The 15569-nt window shown below is 46.8% G+C and overlaps 1 protein-coding gene across 3 annotated transcripts in view; it reads right to left on the reverse strand.

The window, feature by feature from the left end:
• LYN (LYN proto-oncogene, Src family tyrosine kinase) overlaps nt 1-15569 on the reverse strand; it is a 111945-nt gene that overhangs the window by 76472 nt on the left and 19904 nt on the right. Inside the window, exon 1 of one of the 3 annotated variants that reach the window (XM_082601252.1) lies at nt 459-477. The exons of the other annotated variants lie outside the window; for them this stretch is intronic. The gene's annotated coding sequence lies outside the window, so the exon portion shown is untranslated. Of the gene's footprint in view, nt 1-458; nt 478-15569 lie in introns of those variants that run through there. 3 annotated transcript variants of the gene reach the window in all.

The raw sequence follows: 15569 nt of genomic DNA on the forward strand, positions 1-15569 counted from the left end.
GTACAATGTAGATAACACTCTTCTTTCAAGGGTTATTATGAGGATTAAACGCAAGAGCCTAAGTTAAATGCCCCTCCTCAAAAAAGGGAACAATCGGTTACTTCCCGTTTTCCCTCCCTGTCCCCAGAAACAGGGAGAGCCAGATTATAGTGACACTATCACATGTAAGTGAAGAAAGGCTCATGCGACTTTTGGCACAAAAAAAGTTGCTAAATAAAAATTGCTAAGGAGGCTTTAGCTCTATACATGTAGCTGAGGAGGATTCCACTGACCACTGAAGCACTGCAGTTTCCTCAGCACTGCAGCTGACCTCTAAGGAACCCCACCTCCAACTCCATCCCAGCCCCCTGCTCCCGTTACTGAAATGGAAGTGGTCCAGATTTCAGACCTCTCCCCATCTCACGCTGGGCTCCCCTCAATGAGTCCGCTCGATTCTCTGTCTTTACAGCCTCACTCACCTACTGGGCAGGCAAACGAATTCCGTATCTGCAGATCTTTCTTTTTCAGTTGGCTTTGAGTCTTTTCTCGGATTTTGTCACCAAGAGAGTAAAAACCCGAAGAATTCTATTTTGGGCCTCGAGGCGGTTAGGCCGAAGGACCAAGGGAACAAAGGAGCAAAGAGCTGGAACACAACTCAGTCCTGGGTCCTCCACTCCCAGGTTTACGCCAAAGGATAAAGCCACCTCTGTCCAGCTTCGGTGCCTTCAGAGCCGAGGCCCAAGCCTGTCACGGCAGCCACCATGTCCTGAGTTCCTCCTGCAAAGTGGCCGTTCTCTGCCCATCACCCCTCCACCTCCGGGATGCCCTCCAGCCAGTCTCACGCTGAGCAGGAAGAGTCAGGACGGGCACATTAGGCCTTTCAAGCAGCCCCAGGAGGAGGAAGTTTCTTGTTCCCACGGGCCTGGGTTTTTCTCTTTTGGGTGTGTTTTCTCTTTCTGAAACCAGGAAGCTCGATTTGCCTAATGGTCAAACCCAAAAGGATTACAGATTCTTTCTGCAAGAACCCACAGCCCCGTGGCCCATCCCCCCCTGTTAAAAGCAGTCTGTTTCCAAACCACCCCGACACAGGGGGGCTTTCTGTTCTCCCCAGTGAAGCCTGTTTTACGCCATTATTTGGATGAAAAATACTACATTAACAGATCACTCATATTTCTGTTTTCCCCCTCTCACCAAAACGCTAAAAGTGCAAACACTAAATTATATCTCAATTCCCTAAAGAGACAAGAAGCACACTTTCTTTTCCCTCTGCCTCTCAGTGCACTCACTTGGAAACTGAGGCCACTGCCCCCTACCCCCAGGGCCACTGTAGGGTGAGCTGAGCTGGTCCCCAGGGCACCCACTCTGGGAGGGCTCTTGTCAGCATCACTTATGTGCGGTTACCCACGACTGCCTGATTCTTCCCAAAGAATCCTTTCTGCATTTGTCACTCTTAATTCTTTTAAATGTATTTTCAGTTGCGCTGGCGGGAGCAGTATGTCCTGTATTTGGTCCATCAATGTATTTATTAGGCCACAATTCCTAACGTGAGCTGTGCATTACAACACCGTGGGGGCTTTTAGGGGAAATGCCCTGGCTCTACCCCAGACCATTTAAATCAGGATCTCTGGGGGTCAGGCCTGGGAGACAGCATTTTAAAGTCTCCACAGGTGAACAAGTAACGCTAAGACTTTTAGGTAGTGGTGAGTGCCATGCAGAAACAGCAAGGTAGCAGAAGAGGGAGGGACAGATGGTGGGTGAGCAGGTCTGTGTGAGAACGTGCTTAAGCTGAGGATCCCATGGAAGGGAACAGCCCCGCAGAGTCCCGCACGCTGATCAGAGACGGAATGGGTGGTGGGCTGGGCTGACCCAGCATCAGAGGCGGGAAGTCGGCGAGGCGCCATGTCCCCCGAGCACCCTGGCTGCTTCCAAATGCAGACTTGCTTACTCAGCCCTCCCTTCAACTTGGGGCAACTTTTGTGCAATCTCTCAGCTTCCTTCCAGTATTTCCCCCTTTCTGCTTACTACAGCCAGAGGAGGTTTCCATGGAAACCCAAAGAATTTCTACTAATGCCACAGGTTATTTAGTTTAAATTCATCTCCTGTATGGAGTCATAGTTGACAAACATGGAACTTCACATCAGGAAATCTGGGGGAATGTATTACAGCCTAGACCACCAAGCATCCCAGATGTATTCCTCTACCTTGTCTGGACCTCTATCTTCTCCTCCGTTGTATATCACGTGGGTCAAACTAAACACCCATCTCTTCCAGCTCAAATTCTGTGCAACTGGGGTCACTGTCACTTGTTGAATCTAATGGAGGAGAGACATAGGAGGCACAAATATCTGTAAGACACGGGCCTCTCCCCAAGGAGCCGAGGGGATTAGTCCTGGGGTACGTGGAGGCTAGTTTCCCAGGGTGCACATCCTCGGGGAACTCTTTTCTTCCCTTCTTTCTCCAGTTCATGTCACCAGCTCATTCTAACCACCTCCCCCTCCCACACTCCCTCAACTTCACAAGTCTGATAAAGTACTGTCAGTGTATGCACTGTGTCGAAACATGTAAAGAGCAGTTTCAAAGCATGACTCTACCTGACCTCAGTCATCACCCCACATTACCAAAACCTGGTCTTTTATTTTTCTGTCTGCACACACACACACACACACACACACACACGTACACACACACAGCGTTACCGTCCCCACATCTCTAGTTTAGAGCCAGACAGAGGTCAGCGTGTGCCCGTCTCTCAGGGGTGGGGCGTCGTGACATCCAGCAGACACGATGAGTGATTTATGTCTTCCTTCACATCTGGTGCTCAGGAGTCACATCAAAGGCAGGACACCCATTTGGAACCATTGTTCCAGTGTAAGTGTCTACACCGCTGCCCTCTGATGCCAATGCACGGCTCCATTGCTCTATGATCTAGACTCTGCCTGTGCCTTCCTGAGTGGTGTCACATTTGGAAATCAGGCATAAATCTTTCAAAATCACCCAAAGTAATCGGATGATGTCCAGAAGAAGCAGAAAGTTTCTCCCGAGAAGCACGATTTTTGAACATCTATTTATTTTTTTTTTTTGCCTTATAACAAATTTAATCAGTTATACATATACATATGTTTCCATATCCCCTCCCTTTTGCGTCTCCCTCCCACCCTCCCTATCCCACCCCTCCAGGCGGTCACAAAGCACCGAGCTGATCTCCCTGTGCTATGCGGCTGCTTCCCACTAGCTATCTATCTTACGTTTGGTAGTGTATATATGTCCATGCCGCTCTTTCACTTTGTCACAGCTTACCCTTCCCCCTCCCCATATCCTCAAGTCCTACTAGAGAATGGACTTGAGAAGCACGATTTTTAAACGAGCAAAGAGCACACGATGGGAAACACAACCTCATCAGTTCTAAGTTACTGGTTTTAAATAGCTAACGTCTATTTAACCCTTACTGTGTACCTGGTACCGTGTCAAGCACTTTACGTGGACTGTTTCATTCAGTACTTAGGACGATCCTTCATATACTACTATCATCTCCATTTAACAGATGAGAAAGTTGAGGCTTAGGCAGGTAAAGTAACTTTTCCAAGGTGACAGAGGCAGTAAACAATGGAGCCAGAGTTGACCTGCCTGCTTTCGGGTATGCACCACTTGCCCCCAAAATCCTGAGAGTCCACATTTGAGCGCACGCAGTGAAAGCGAGGACCACCGTGCCCCACTGCCCACCCAGAATGGCTGCCCTCTGGGAGTGGGTGAGACCGGCTGTCGGATACTGGCAGGTAGAGGGATCCTTAGTGGGTGGCGTGAGGCTGGCAGAGGGCAGGAGCAGGAGAGAGCGATTACAGAAGACACCTGTTCAGGGCAGAAATGGGCGGATACCAACAACTACTCAAGAAACGTTACAAGTCCCCTCCTGATGCTTTACAGAAGAAGACAGAGTCAACATTTCTGAGCTGGAGAAGACTGAAGAAGGCATCAAGGCCAGCAACCTCCGCATCTCCTGGCAATGGCTTCGAAAGGCCAACTCCCAGCTGGACCTCGGGTATCACTGTCTCTCTATAAAACAAGGAGGTTGGACTAGTGAATCAGTGGTTCTGGAACTTCAGCAGGTGTGAGAAGTGCTGGAGGGTTTGCTCAACCTCAGGTCGCTGGTTCCACCCACAGAGGGTCTGATTATGCAGATCTGGGTTGGGGGGGAGATTGGCATTTCTAACCAGAGGCTTGACGATGTCTGGAACGGCGGAACAAAATCGTAAAAGATCGGGCAAAGAACGGTAAGAGTTGCAGTGGGAAGCGAGCAGCATCCAATTCTAGAATTCAGGGAGCTTGGACAGCCGCAATGCACTGTGATGGAAATTGAAATGAGAAGACACATTTTCAAAAGGAAGAACAGATAACAGATTAGGCTTTAAGTGAAGGTACAGCCTCAGTCAACCCATGTTTAATATACGAATTATAAAATGGATCTTTTCATCTAATTAACAAACCCATCTCTACTTCCTGTCTATTTGGACGTCATTCAATTATCCCACTTCAAAGCAGGAGGAACCTCAGGCACACAGCGGGCTGAGAGCCCCTCCAAGCCCAGTGGCCTGGATCCCCCGACACGAATCCAGGGCCATGGTTCACCTTCTCTGCATCTGTTTGAAACAGCTCCTCTGTTACAGACAAAATGAACAAGGTCGGGGGGGGTGAAAAAAACAAAACAGCAACTGCCTTGATCTTTCTTCCTTTTCAAGTAGGTAAATCTTCTGGATTTTGTTCTGAGATGGTGTTTTCTCATGTCTGGGCGGGGAGAGGGGGGCTGGCGGGAAAGACGTACAAGCAGCACAACCACCATGGAGACTGTTGTCTGGATTCCCAGTGAAATTCTGGAACGGAGGCTCCAGGGCCCCAGGGCCCCAGGGCTTGGGCTGGTGGCTGGACGCCTGCAGATGGTCTCAGCAGGGCCCAGTCAAGGCTGCTGGTCGGCCTGGCCCATGCACATGGCCCCTCCCTCTCTGAGCCCCAAAGGGGCCTGACACTCTCACACATGGACACAGGAGCACTCTCACTTTTTCTTCTCCACTGTCACTTGAAGGGAGCACCTGCTCCCTAAGGTATGGGCTCATCCCAGCAGGTTTCAAGTTAATACATAAAACACTTACAGAGAGCACAGGGTTGGCCTCCTGAGGACACACTCAGTGTCCCCCGAGCCCCTCAGGATTAGGGCCTGGACCCCCCGACTTACCTCAGAACCCTACACTACCAACAGAGCTGAATTTAAAACTCTCCAGGGGCTTCCCTGGTGGTCCAGTGGTTAGGACTCCATGCTTCCACTGCAAGGGACATGGGTTCGATCCCTGGTCGGGGAACTAAGATCCCGCATGCTGTGTGGTACGGCCAAAAATAAAGAAAAAAATTAAAATAAAAAAACCTCTCCAACCTGGCTTTCCTTCCTCTTGCTTCCCCTTTACCATTCTCCTGCCACCCCCGACACACACACACACACACACACACTCACACAGACTCACACTCAAGTACACACACACTCGTACTCACACACACACCATCCGCCCTGCTGCACGCTGCTATTTCCAGTTACCTTTCCAAACACAACGGCAGCTCTCTCCCCCGTTTCCTCGTTCCTCACAGGACAGAGCTTGGCAAGAGTCGCCCTTCACGACAACCTATATCCCGGGCTTCATAAGCCGCTTGCATCACCCTGACACACCCTGTGGACCAGCCCCACGGAAACCCAACCCTGAGGCCTCCATTCTCCTCCGAACCATCGCACCTGCTTCTTCCTGGAATAACACCCGCCCTCCCCCACTCCGCCCGCCCCATAAGCAGCCTCCTTCTCCTTCTTGTTTCACATGAAGCATTTCAAATCCCACGTCCTGTGTGTAAAGCTGTCCTGAGCTGCCAGGCAGCACTGCCCATCCCCCCAGCCTCATCTCTTATCTATATAGCATCCTCAGTGCCCAGGACTCTGCCAAGCCCATCAGCAAACACTCAACAAACTTTGATGAACTATTTAACTAATACAATCATTTATGTCCAATTATTTCCCCTTCAGTCTCTCAAAAGCCTCTTTCACTCACACCTTCAAGATAGTTGCAATTCAACAATTATTATTTTTTTATAATTAATTAATTTATTTTGGCTGTGTTGGGTCTTCGTTGCTGCACGCAGGCTTTCTCCAGTTGCAGCGAGTGGGGGCTACTGTTCGTTGCAGAGCACGGGCTCTAGGCACATGGGCTCAGTAGTTGTGGCTCACGGGCTCTAGAGCACATGCTCAGTAGTTGTGGTGCATGGGCTTAGCTGCTCCGCGGCATGTGGGATCTTCCCGGATCAGGGCTCGAACCCGTGTCCCCTGCACTGGCAGGGGTCATGTTTTAATTCTTTCACTCAAGCCAGTGTTTTCCAGATTTGCTAGTTCACAAGAATGACAGATATTTGTTAAAAATACAGATTCTTGGGCCCTGCTCTAGGCAGACCCCTGAATCCGAATCCACATGGAGAGTGTGGACATTCGTAGCGAACAGTACAGGTAATTCTTATACTGATTTTGACTAAGGGCACATTTTGCCCCCCACTAAAATATGAGCCGCTTTGGAAAGAGAGCAACATGGTAAACTCTATTGGCTATTCATACCTGAATGTGAATTTCTGGTAAAATGCTTTATTAAAAGATTTAAACAGAAGGGATGGAGAAAAAGAAGAAGTCATGGGATAGGCCCAGTTTTGATTTTTGCAAAACATTCTCTGGATATGAGGCCACTTCACACCCAAACCCTCTGTAATCAAAATACTTATCTAGTCAAGTGGCTTCTTCCTATGTAAGAATAAAGTCAAGGTGAATGAACTTTTTATAGGGGCTGCTTTAAAAGAAATTATAATACTTGTAGTTCATTTTTTTAAAGACGTATCTTTTTAAATCAGGAAGTGCAATATCACAGCTCGTGTACTCTTGTTTTTCCCTCATAATGATAGAATTTCATATTTAGGCTAAAATTTCAGAAAATACTTAAGTGCAGCCACGCACTTAATTGTAATGTTGGATCTTATAATTGTAATGTTGGGTCTAATTGTAATGTTGGGTTTTATAAAAGTTGTGTCTAAGACACTTTTGTGTCCGGTTTACCTCGGCTGTCCTTGGTCGACCACATAACCACTTCATTGCAAAAACTGTCTTGTTTCATTTACGCCTATCGATGGATCCTTAAAGACACATTGCGAAAGAGGCACACAGAAATCTGTTACATAATGAAATAGAAATATTCTTTAGTCCAATTCCTAGGAAGTACATTTCTTTCTTCCACTGTTTCTCTTAGCAGCAGCTTAGCTGGGGTCTAAATATTCATCTAGAAAATAGCTTGTCCCAGTCACACTGTGTCCTGAATTGCTTATCTCTCTTCCATTGGAGCAGAGAACAGGGGAGGGGGAGGGGAGACGGCCGGAGGGGTGGGCCTGGATGGGGGACAATCTAAGAAACGTCCACGTCTTCCTGTTTACATGCCCTGAAATAAGGCTTGTGGGCCTCACAACACACATGCCCCCCTCCCTCATCTTCTCCAGCCCAGTAACGGGCCCCCCAGGTGCTGAGGTTGGAAACCCAGAAGTCACCCGAGGTTCCTCTTTGTCTCACTCCCCAGATCCAGCTTATCAGCAAAGTCTCCCCATGGACATTCACCACCCGTCCCCAGTCTCCCTCCCTCAGCTCCACCACCATGGCCTCTCAAAGCCAGAGAAAATGCAGGACATCCAGTTACACTGGCATTTCACGGAAATGGCAAATCATTTTTTAATATAAGTATGTCCACAATATTGCATGAGATATGCTAAAAATTCATTCATTGCATACCTGAAATTTAAGTTTAATCTGGCATTCTGTATTTTTATTTGCTAAATCTGGTGACCCTATCTGCCCCCGCATTCCCTACAGGGCCAAATCTTTATCTGTTGATTAAAGTCCTTCCACAGCTTTGTTCAGAAATAAGATTTAGGTTCTTTACCGAGGGCTGCAGGGCCCTTGGCTGGAGAAGGCAGAAGAGGTTGGAGAGGCCCTCTGCCTGCCTGTTTACACTCTCTCACCCTCATGCTTCGGCCATCAGAAACCTCTTTCTTCTGTGCAGACACCCAAGCTCATCCCCACCTCAGGTCCTTTGTACTTGCTGTCTCCTCAGCCTAGAGCCCCCACCCCCCGCTGGGTGTCTCCCACTCTCTTCCTCACTGCCCAGAAACCCCACGCTCCCCTGGCAACCTAGCCAAAGCAGCACCCCCGGCCCCCGTGCGCCCTCCATCCCAGTACTTAAACTTTCCGCAAAGCCCTTCATCCAACCTGGAAGCAGTTACTGGTGTATGGTCTCTTTGTCCTGACTGGCAATGCCTGCACCTCAGAGCAGAGCCTGTCTCTTGTTCCCTGTCTCCAGAGCACCTAGACCTGAACCCGGCATTGAATCGTCCCTCTAAGACCTATTGCTGATGAATGAATGAATGAGTTTCCCGCCTGTGAAATGAGACTTCCTTACATTCTAAGCAGTCTTCACTTTGGCATGTTCAACTTTCATAATAATAGGTTGACATCCCTACACAACCTTTCCTGCCCCAGACTCAGACTTTTCTCCATCAAAAAGCGAATGCACAGTTGCATGGTGCTGCTGCTTGCCCCTCCAAGTTCAGTCACCAGGAGTCCTGTCTCAGTCAGTACCCAGTGCAGTGCGTTACTTGAGTGTTTCATTGTATTTTAAACTGGTAATTTAAAAAAAAATTTCGTGGAAAGCCAAAAGACCAAGGTGTTGATATGAATGCTGTAAAAAGCAACAAGACGAAAATGACAAGGTAGGTTGAAAGCAGGGACTCTTCAGCCTTAAGCAAAACCCTCTTTTTGGTGTAAGCTCGTCGACTTATTGTGAAGAAAATGCACGCAACTTGAGACCGTGGGTGAAATGCTGAACATATATCGATAACTGAGTCTAAACAGGAATATGTAATTTCGAAATGGTACAAATTGTTCAGCTGTCCGGGAATGGAAGCCCTTATCACATACGACTCTATTTCTGGCTTTCGGGCTTAGGAGCTGCCACGGACCGTCTGCACCACAGCTGAAAAGCAAGGCAGCGGGTCCTCACACTGCGGCATACGACGACCCCTCCTGTTATTTTGTAATCCTCTTGATTCCTGGCAATTGTTGGAGTCTCTAAAGAAGAAAAACCTGAAGTTTTCGTTTGGACTCTTCCGGGCTGCTAGAGGAGTAGAATATTGGCAGTGGTCATCCAGGCCCTTTGGGTTGTTTAGATCGGCAATTTGAAGGCGGGCCAGGAAACCACAGGACACAGGAGGCAGGGAAGTGCCTAAGGCCCCGTGTTGGCTGGGAGAACCCGTGAGCTGACTCCAGCAAGAAGAAAGAAGACACACAAACACACACGCTAACTAGAAGCAGTCGTTCCAGGAAGTCGTGCAAAATGCTCCCCATTTCAAGATTCTAAATGCTCGCATGGTTTCTTTAACCATCTAACAGAGTTGTGAAAGATACAGGCACCTATTTTCTTTGAGAAAAGCTTGGAAATGGACCAGGCCGAGTCCTGACATGGGGACCACTTGGCATTCAGCACACGTGCACGAGAGCCTTCCTCAAATGGATGCTGGGGGGAGGGCAATGAGCAAAACCGTCTCCATCCTTGGGAGCTCGGGGCCAGTGGGAGAAGCAGGCAAATCGACACTGACTCTGATGGGACAGGTGCCCAGCCGAGGTGTGTGCGTACGCTTCGGGGCCGCAGAGGGAAGCAGACAGTCCTGCGTGTCCAGCCTGGCTTCCCGTATGCATGAGGCCAATGCCTCAGTTCCAGCTGAACTGACCTCGCCATATGACAGTGTTTTTAGTTTGCTTTTCTTTCTGAGGCAAAAGGCATACAGAATGTTCTGGAGATGAATGGTGATGATGGTTGCAGAACAGTGTGAATGTTCTTAATGCCCCAGGACACTTAACAATGGCTAAGAGGGAATTCCCTGGTGGTCCAGTGGTTAGGACTCTGCGCTTTCACTGCCGAGGGCTCAGGTTCAATCCCTGGTCAGGAAACTGAGATTTTACACGCCGCGCAGAGCGGCCAAAAAAATAAAAATTAAAACATTTTTAAAAATTAAAAAAATAAATATGGTTAAGATGGTAAATGTTGTGTTAGGTCTATTTCACCACAATAAAAACAAACAAGAAAAATAAAGTTTAATTATTACCCCCCCCAAAATGTGTACACAGTGAAATGCACAGATCTTAAGTTCCGTATGAGATGGGTTTTAGTAGATGTCTCCACCCACATTCCCACCTTCCAAAACAAGACACAAAACAGACTTATCACCTCAGTCCCCTTGTGTCCCTTTCTAAGTCACCCATTCCCCATGATCACTGTTTTTGACCTTCACAGAAAGGAAGTCAGACAGTACATATTTCTTTCTGTCTGACTTATTTCACTTAATATACTGTTTTGGAGATTCAACCAGTTGCTGTATGGAGAAATATCTTTTTCTGGTACAAGCAGTCCCATTTTATGAATATCTCATCCAGATTTATTGAACCACTCTTCTGATAAGGAATATTTGAGAATTTCTAGGGTTTTTGTTTTTATATATGTATTATGAAAAGAGCTGCTATATACATCACTGTACACATCTTTTTGTGGACACCTGCTTTCATTTCTCTTGCATAAATACCTAGAAGTGGAAAGGCTTGGCTGTGAGGCATTTGTACGTTGAATTTTATAAGAAATTGCCGAAGGGTTTCTTGCAGTGGCTGGACCATTTCCACTCTAGTCTCCCCACAATCTCGCCAGCATGCTGGGATTGTCAGTATTTTTTTTTAACGGACCGTGATGGCTCACTGAACCAGCATGAATGATGCCGAGAAAAGGGTAACGGCCCTCGGACAGGGCTACTGGTTTCCCGGAGGGCTGCTCCTTCCATCCAGGCCGGAGGGCTACCACCCTTGGCTCAGCTGGAGTTTAAATGGGGCTCAGTTCTTTTCTTTCCTTTTCTTTTTTTAACAAACCACTTTCGCATACTCTTTCACAACCAATCCTGGTAAGAATTCTAACAGATGGCGGAAGAGCAGCTCGGAGATAGGGTAACTGACCCAGGGCTCACAGGGAAGACCTCACCATCCCAGCCCTCTGCCTGAACAGGTGCCCCATCTCTGAGACTTTGGTCGATCTGGAGGTAAACAGAAAAAGAACAACAACAACTGAACGAGTTGTGACGGCACCATGCTACTTCCCGGTTCCCACCACGTACTACCTTCTTACTCGTGGGTGGCTTTGATGGAGCCTCACTCTGCAGAGGTCATGAGCGACGCTTGAAACCTCCTCTGTGTTCCGGGGAGAGGTAAGTGGTCCCCTAGCACAAGGGAGATGCTCCGGGCCTGAGTGTGAGGTCCCCCACCGGAGCAGGAGGGGCTCTGTGTACCGACACAGCCCACAACACAGCCAAGACATGCTGTTTTGGAGGGTGAGGCTCTCCCAACAGGTAGGGTGTCCCGCCCAGATGCTTCTCAAGTGTGGGAGACTGGGGTTAGCAGGCCCTCTAACCCCAGGAGACTTGCCACCCTCCTAACTGGTGCCCAGTGTGGTCGCCTCTCCTCAAGGGACGGGGAGCTATTCTGGGCACATAGTGGCTCTCGGGACATCTGACGTTCTGAGATGGACCATCCGAATTCACTGATCTGAACATTACCCCCTAACAGCCCACAGATTCCACAACGGCTGGATCTGGTCAAACGGTTCAACCTTTGTACACAAGCCGGGTGTCGAGGAGAGCTCTAAAAAGCACTGATGCCTGAGTCCCCCACTGTCCCGATTTCACTGGTTGGGGTGCAGCTTGGGCCTGGAGATGATTAAATGCTCCCCCATTGACTCTAGTGAGCAGCCAGGGCTGAGAACTACTAGAAAAGCCCTGCTCTGAAGAAGAATTCACAATCCAATAGTGTTGGGATCCTTTTATCAAATACTGAACTCCTCGCCAGAATTGAAATCATAGCAATGGACGTGCCATAGATGGTTTAACTTCAGATGCCCTGTTGGCTAGCTGTGACACAAACTATCCCATATGGCATTACAGTTCCATGCCCTTATGCCCTTATGGCGTTGGAATTTATCCACTGCCAACCTAACCCCATACCCAACTCAAACCAGAAAAAAATGCTCCAGAGGGGGAAAAAAAGGCTCTGACTGATGAATGGAACCCACTATTGAAAATTTGCTGGTGCAGTAAAGTTGACCTTCCTATCATAATTATACTTCTGTGAACATTATTTTTTTTTAATATTTATTTTTGGCTGTGTTGGGTCTTCGGTTCTGTGCGAGGGTTTTCTCCAGTTGTGGCAAGCGGGGGCCACTCTTCATTGTGGTGCATGGGCCTCTCACTATTGCGGCCTCTCTTGTTGCGGAGCACAGGCTCCAGACGCGCAGGCTCAGTAGTTGTGGCTCACGGGCCTAGTCGCTCTGCAGCATGTGGGATCTTCCCTGACCAGGGCTCGAACCCGTGTCCCCTGCATTGGCAGGCAGATTCCCAATCACTGCACCACTAGGGAAGCCCCATTATTTTTGTTCTATAAACCTGACGGCCCCAAATGGAAAGTTATTTAGTCCTGGATTTGGTTACACTCTAGCCGTAAAGAAAATGGTAGTATTTACAAAGTATTAGCTTTGGGGTACATTTTATGAAAACTATAATTCACTTATACTTATCTCAGATTTATCTATTACAAAACTATCACTATTTATTCCTTTATTTCAAGAGTCATTCTACCTTATTGTTTATAATCAGCACTCAGAGAACAAATGTTTATGATTGATAAAGCAATACTACTTCAAGTTTCAAACCCCAAGATCTACATAAAGGATAAAACACTATAAATTCTACATAAATAAACAATAGTCAGGCTAATCATCACTTACAAATGTGAAAGTCTCAATAAACCCAATGAATTCAGATTAGACTATCAACACAGAAATAGAAAGAACACAGAGTAAAGAACAGTTTCCTAGGAAATAATTTATCCCCTGATCTTAAAGGTAAAACTTAGAACAGCAGAAAACGTTGAACCGGTTTATTTCATGAAACACTGGCGATCAAAAACATATGTACAGTTGACCCTTGAACAATGTGGAGTTGGGGCTGTTGACTCCCTCACAGTGGAAAATCCACGGTAACTTTAGTCAGACCCCATATCCATGTTTCTGCATCCTCAGATTCAACCAAGGCAGATGGCATAGTACTGGAGTATTTACTGCTGAAGGTAGTCCAGGTATAAGTGGAGCCATGCAGTTCAAACCCATGTTGTTCAAGGCTCAAATGTAATTCAATTCATTATTCTTCTCTTGTTGAGGTTTAGTACATCTTGTTCAACTTTACCCCACAAGTCTGGCACACAGGAGCCTTAGTAATTTTCCCTGTTCCCCACGAGCTCACGTTGTTCTCTTGAAGATATTAAAGAAACAGTCAAAGAGGGGCTCCATCTAACATCTGCTCTACTGTTCGTACAAACGTGATGAAACATTTTTTAAAATGATGACACATCATCACTCACTCATTTGGCTTTTCTCACCCAAGATTCATTCCTGTGTCTGTCTAGGAATGAGTCCATTATGAGCCTGGGGTAGTTTATTACCCAAATCATGGTCCTAATGCCCTTTTTGGCTTAGGTTCTTCTCATCTGTTTATCTTTGGTTGAGCCAGGAAGTGCAATTAGACAAAGACATAGCATGAGCTACTCAGCTAGGAGTTCTCTCCTGCTGCATCCAGCCCAGCCTCTGAAAGATCTCAAGTTCATGGCTGGTCCTGGATGGAGCAGTGTTTCTACGGCCTGAAGGTTCTTACAAGACTAGCAACGGGTCCAAACTGTCAAGCAACGGGTTTTATTTCTGTGTTATGACCCATGTTCCTTCTGGATCGGCATGGAAAATATGGATATAAGACTCTGCTGGCTCCACCCTCATCCCCACAGAAAGCAACAATGACACACCATGTCTGCCAACGCCCAGCCTTCAGGTACCATATCTGGGAACTTTTGGTCTAGGGAAATCCCCAGAAGTGTCTCCAGCCAGGCCACAAGATGGACCAAAAGAAGATCCTGTGGAAGCGCAAGAAGGAGCACAGGACTGACGGAGAGATTAAACAGCAACGTTTATGCTAAAGTCAACATCAAAACACTTCTGCTTATACCAACTTCATCAAGACCAGAGAAAACTGGGGTTTTACTTAAAGAGTCACCTGACACCCCAGGAATGAAAGGAACTAGAGGGATCCTAATACATTTTCCCTGCTAAAGAAAAAGTTAAAGTCTTATCCTCTTTTAACTTCTTTTCAGAGAGCTATCATTCAGAAATGGAAATAGTCATTTAGGAGCCATACAGGAGACATTGGGCAAGGGGTACCGAAGTGCTGAGTGAAAACACTGGCTGGATAGTTGACATGCTTCCCAAGGAATAAACCGGTTTAGCCCCGGCTTAACCATCGATGATCTTAAACCCACTGCTGCAAATGCCACAAAGAACAGAGGAAGGGAATGGGCCTAGGACAGCTGTATGACTTACCTGATCCATATATTCTTTGCCTATTATCCGACCCTTTGCCATTAGCAATCTATTAACTACAATCTTAATAACCTTTCAAATACAGCTTTGAAGCTGTTTTATGAGAGTTATAAGAATGTAAGATAATGCTTAATAGGAAGAAAAACACAAGCTGGATAAGTATTGAGCAAAAGAAAAATGTGGGGTAACTGCTGGAGAAAAGGCTAATCCAATCATGATTCAAACTCAGCTATAAAACAAATGATTTGCTTTGCTTTGCCAGCAGAGGAAAATCATTCTTTCCCAACAAATGGTGACCAGGATAATAGGGAGAAATTGAGTCGCCAGCAGAAGTTAATGCACATAAATTCAACTGGCTTAATCCTGATCTTGCTTTAAACTCTTAATGTTTAGATTTTCAGTGTGATTTCAAAGAATTTTTTTTCTTTGTCTTTGCAAGCAGTGATGATAGTAAGAATGACACCAGTTGTCAGAACTGGGGGGAGTCTTTCTAGCTTTGGCTCTACCACTGGTTTTGAGTGTCTGGGCTTTTTTCTCCTGCAAGTCAGAGAGGTTGCACCTTGGATTCATGTAGTAGTAGGGTTGGGCTTGAAAGCCAGACTTCCTGAGTTCAAGTTTGAGCTCCACCCCACAGAGACATGATATTGGGCAAGTTAATTAACCTTTATTTATCTGAAAAAATGGGGATAGTAACTGTATTGATTTCATAAGGTTGTTGTGATGATTAAGTGAATAAAAACTTAGCAAACGTTTAGAATAATGAATGACGCACAGCCTGTGCCCAGTAAACGTCTCTGCCCCATATTTATTATTAGTCTCCCAGGAGGAATCGCATTCTTGTGTTTACATTTAAGTTAATGTATAAAGTCAACGTGATAAACTATCAAGGATACTAACGCTCTTAAACAGCCTCATCCACCAGAGCGCAGAGCAGAAGTAAAAAGAACTACAATCCTGCAGCCTGTGGAACAAAAACCACAATCACAGAAAGATAGACAAGATGAAAAGGCAGAGGGCTATGTACCAGGGGAA

Source organism: Mesoplodon mirus (assembly GCF_964341445.2).
Source record: "Mesoplodon mirus genome assembly, chromosome: 16".
In the NCBI taxonomy this organism is placed as follows: domain Eukaryota; kingdom Metazoa; phylum Chordata; class Mammalia; order Artiodactyla; family Ziphiidae; genus Mesoplodon; species Mesoplodon mirus.